At 33.5% G+C, this 4,370-nt stretch overlaps 1 pseudogene; it reads right to left on the bottom strand.

Annotated features, from left to right (window-relative positions):
* Window positions 1-309: 309 nt before the first annotated feature.
* Window positions 310-4,061, bottom strand: LOC111400026 (annotated as a pseudogene).
* Between the last annotated feature and the right edge of the window lie 309 nt (window positions 4,062-4,370).

A 4,370-nucleotide genomic window follows, 5' to 3' on the forward strand; every position in this document is an offset into this window, starting at 1 on the left:
TTTGGTAGTCATCGTCAATGTAGTAGATACCATCATCGGAAGAGTGATCCTGCAGTTAAAACTTGCATTCATCACAAGTAGCAAAATCCTTGGAATGGGAATCACAATTCTGTTACAAAGTTTAGCTCTCGACAACTCTACTAAAAAGAATTTAATAGATATGCTAATTATTGAGGCAATCGAGTATTATCATTGATTTTTTAGCTACATAAAATGTCAGAAAACAAATTCTTGCACGTACGACTCAATTTCTCGTAATGACAATCAATGACCAATTGGCCAAAAATCATTTTTACCAAAATGGTTGTCTCAGGGATAGTAACATGTGAATGTAAATCCTCTTCCCACAATCTCGCCAGCACAAAACCATGCACAGCACTCGAGGCCAAACAATGCTGCAATGCCAGCATCCTTGACTTTCGGCTCCTACCTGTGTTTCGAGGCGTTCTTGACGTAATCGAGTTCCTTCCAGAGTGACTCCGTACAACCATGAATGCTCAAAAAGAGTGAAGAAAACATGTAAGACATGTTCATTTTGTGAAATTGCCGATAGAGAAACTAGCAAAATATGGACATGCAACTCATGCGCTAACACAGATTCGATGATATTATTGGAGCCATTATGACAACAACTAATCACGTTCAGCAACTCAAGGTAACAATGGACCACAGTCTGAAGTCTAAACCAAATTATATTGTCATGATGAATTGCATATTGTACTTTGAAACATGTTTTACACTATAGCATACAGTGAATTTCACTTCCATGTAACGTAGATAACTTCAACCAGCCATCCCCCTCCTCCCTGGTGCGAATATATGTTCAGAGATGGCGGGTGCAAGAGAGAAAGAACCTTTTGCACACTGTGGCGGATCTAGGTGGTGGCCAACTAGGGTGGCCGCCCTAGCTGGATCCGCTAGGAGAAATTTTTTTTTTGTGTTAACAATAAATTAAATTTTTACGTTATATTTCTGGTAATACATTTTATTTTCAAACATTACTTGTAGCTGAGTTGGTGAGAGCCGGTTGAAACATACCCGAGGTCTCAGGTTCAAGTCCTCTGTCAATGGATTTGTTATATATTATTTTGTTTCTATAGTTATTAGAAAAATTCAATAGGGAGAGGGACAATGAGGATTCGAACTGGTGATCTCAAGCAAGGATTGTTATAAACTCAACCATTATGGCACATCTTGAATTGTGTCATTAAATTTAACAAAATAATATTTGTTAGATTTTGACTATTTTAATGCAAACAATTTTAAAGATTCGGATTCGCACTCTTCCTTTGTATTATACAAAACTTGGCAATAATATCATTTGATGAATTCTATTGATTTTTATAACAGAATTATATATGTTCAATTTGAACAAAATAATTATTATATTTATACTTTAGATCTTGTTCGATTCCCATTTTTTTTAAAATATGTTTTTTCTTTCTTCTTTTCATCCATACGTTCTTCAATAAAATAATATTACACATAAATTTAGAAAAACATTTCTTTATTTTTAGTCACACATTCTCCATCAAATCACTAATCCAAAATGCATTTTTTGCAAAAATAAAAATGGGTATCAGAAGGACTCTTAATATTTTATTGCGGCCAACGGTAAATGGTCAACAGCCGCCCGTGCTGACTTAAACTCCGGGATTCGCCACTGTTTGCACATATCATGGCAAATGATAACCATATCGGTGGTGCCAACAAAAAAGAAAAGTTAAACCAAGAAAATTTCTCAACTCAATAAAATAGCATAAACCTTTAGGACATCGAGCCATTTTACCCCTCACACATGAATGAATTGTAGATAGAGTAAGATTATATATTTTTACTCGCGATAATACACTACAACAAAACTGTGATGTCGCGACAAGATTTTTCGTGTTATATCTCTCATGTACGTAAGTGTTATATCTCTTGTAGATTTTGATTTTATGGGCAGTTTTATATCTCTAGTGGGTTGTGCTTATAGGATGATGTACTTGTTCGAAGAGTGAATATCTTGTAAAGAGGATAAAGGAGCAGTAGCTTTTCGAAGATATCTCTTTGGAGGAGAATCTTGTAGATGATCCTGAGGCTGGACTTAATATCATAATGTCCATTCTAGGTGCAAAGCCTGAACATCAAAGTCGTGAGTTGGGACATCTTTGTGCAATGTACATAGTATGCATCTATTGAGAGTTAAGAATTTTCTCTGACATTTAAGGTTAGAGTAACCGATTAATGAGATATATTTGATTGCTTATTGTGATGGTTGTTGATCTTGTCCTAACATTCAATATGAATACTCATTACACAAATGATGGTGCGATAGACTGTTTGTGTTGCGGAATAAATTTAAATACAAACACCACTTGTTACATAATAAATTGTACTCCACATATTGAATATATTAAAATACATTATGCGACATATCAAACGCATTGTAAAACATATTTTACAACAAACATCACTTGTTATTAAAAATATATTACTACGAGCATGTGTTGTTGCAAAATAAAATAGATAGCAAAAGTTACACCTGGAAAAAAAATATTCATAACAAACATTTTTCTAGTAAAAACTTTATTGGAATAATCATTGCAACAAACTGTTTTGTCGCCCCTTTATGTTTTTGCAATATATATACATTGCGACGATATTATAGATACAAATATCGTGTTGCTGTTTCGTATTTTCTGGGATAAATAAATAGTGTTACAATTTTGTTAATGCGATGAATTGTCTAAAGTTATTGCAAAATACATTCCGTGACTCAACATTCGTAACAAACATATTTCTCGTAAAAAAAAATTATTGGAATATTCGTTGCGACAAACTGATTTGTTGCCCTTTAAATTTTTTGTGACATATATACATTGCGAATACATTATGGCTATAGATATTGTGTTGTCATTTCGTATTTTCTACATCAAACAAATAGTGTCGTGATTCTCTTTATGCGATGAATGGCCGAAAGTCGTCATAGAACACATTTTGTGACTCATATAGAGCGACAATACCCACAACAAAAATACTATCGTCGCTAAATTACTTTTGCAACAAAATCTAAATTTTTGCGACAACATTTTTTTGCCGCAAAATCAGTTTTTTTTTTTTTTTTTTTTTTTTTGCAGTGATATTCAATTTTAAATAAATTTGAAATTGAAATAAGGCAAAAGAAAACTTTATAATTTACTTTGAACAAATTTGAAGAAAATTTATAATACGTTAAATTATCGTAGCATGTACGAGTGCATCTATCTGCATGCTCTAATCTTGAAATGTACAACATACTTCAACATTTTGTGTTCAGCACATGGCCAACAGAATAAATGTTACGGATCAGGATCTTATTACTTTCCATTTTTGCATAAGTGATAGAGGATATGAATTTATCTGATTAATGGTAAGAAACTTCTCCGATGCTAAGTGAAACAATTCTTGTAGCTTCTTATGCATTAGAATAGGCTGATCGAAGGTCTAAAATTAATAGTAGCGAGCTTGAACCTCGGGATGGGAAATCAGTTCCAAATTGTCAATTGTGTCACACGTACAGATTTCCCTTTGTGACTTGGTCAAATTTAAGATTCTATGGGAGACCATATCAATTAACAAAGCATGGGTAAAATAGATTTTTGTAGTTAATTCCTCCTGTTATAACGTTAGACAGAAATTAAGTACATTTATGCTTCAGAGTATCTTCTTTCAAGTAAATATCAATATTGTTATGTAACGAGTGTTTAATATTAAAAAAAAAAAAAAATTACTCAGTGAACCAGGTAGGCTACAGGATGGAATCTACAAAATAATATTCAAAAATTTAAATTCAGAATTCAAGCATGAAATGCACACAAGAAAGAGAGTACTCATTATGAATACAAACAAATTAACCTGGCAAGACGAGTGTAGAACAGCTGCTTGGCCAATTCATTGCATTTCTCCACAGTAGGTGGCTCCTGAATGTATTGTTTGTTCTGCTCCAACAACTGCTTGTAGTAGGAAGTTCCATGCTCGGCCATAAATCGTGAGGCTTGGACAGCCTTGGTTTGCAATTGCTGTAACTTGGCTGCCATCAGATCCTGTAGAAAATTCTACCCATCAAACAAAAAAGGATTAAAAGAGAATGGTTGTTCAAAGATGGGAGTTTTTAAGCGGGTGGAAAAGATGTTCATTTTTAACGAGTCGTTATGTAAAAGTCATGCCAAAGCCGAGAGAGAAACAGGGGCAACAATGAGGTAAAATTCTAAAATTTTATGCAGAGCAGGATTTGTAGCTAATTTCATAAAACATGTTCCAGATTCCAGTGTGTTTTTATTTTATATTTATGGATGTTTTGAGCATCACAAAATTAAGTGGAACACAGCCTGTAGCACTTAAACTTT

Source organism: Olea europaea, chromosome 9, assembly GCF_002742605.1.
Source record: "Olea europaea var. sylvestris chromosome 9, O_europaea_v1, whole genome shotgun sequence".
NCBI classification, from domain to species: domain Eukaryota; kingdom Viridiplantae; phylum Streptophyta; class Magnoliopsida; order Lamiales; family Oleaceae; genus Olea; species Olea europaea.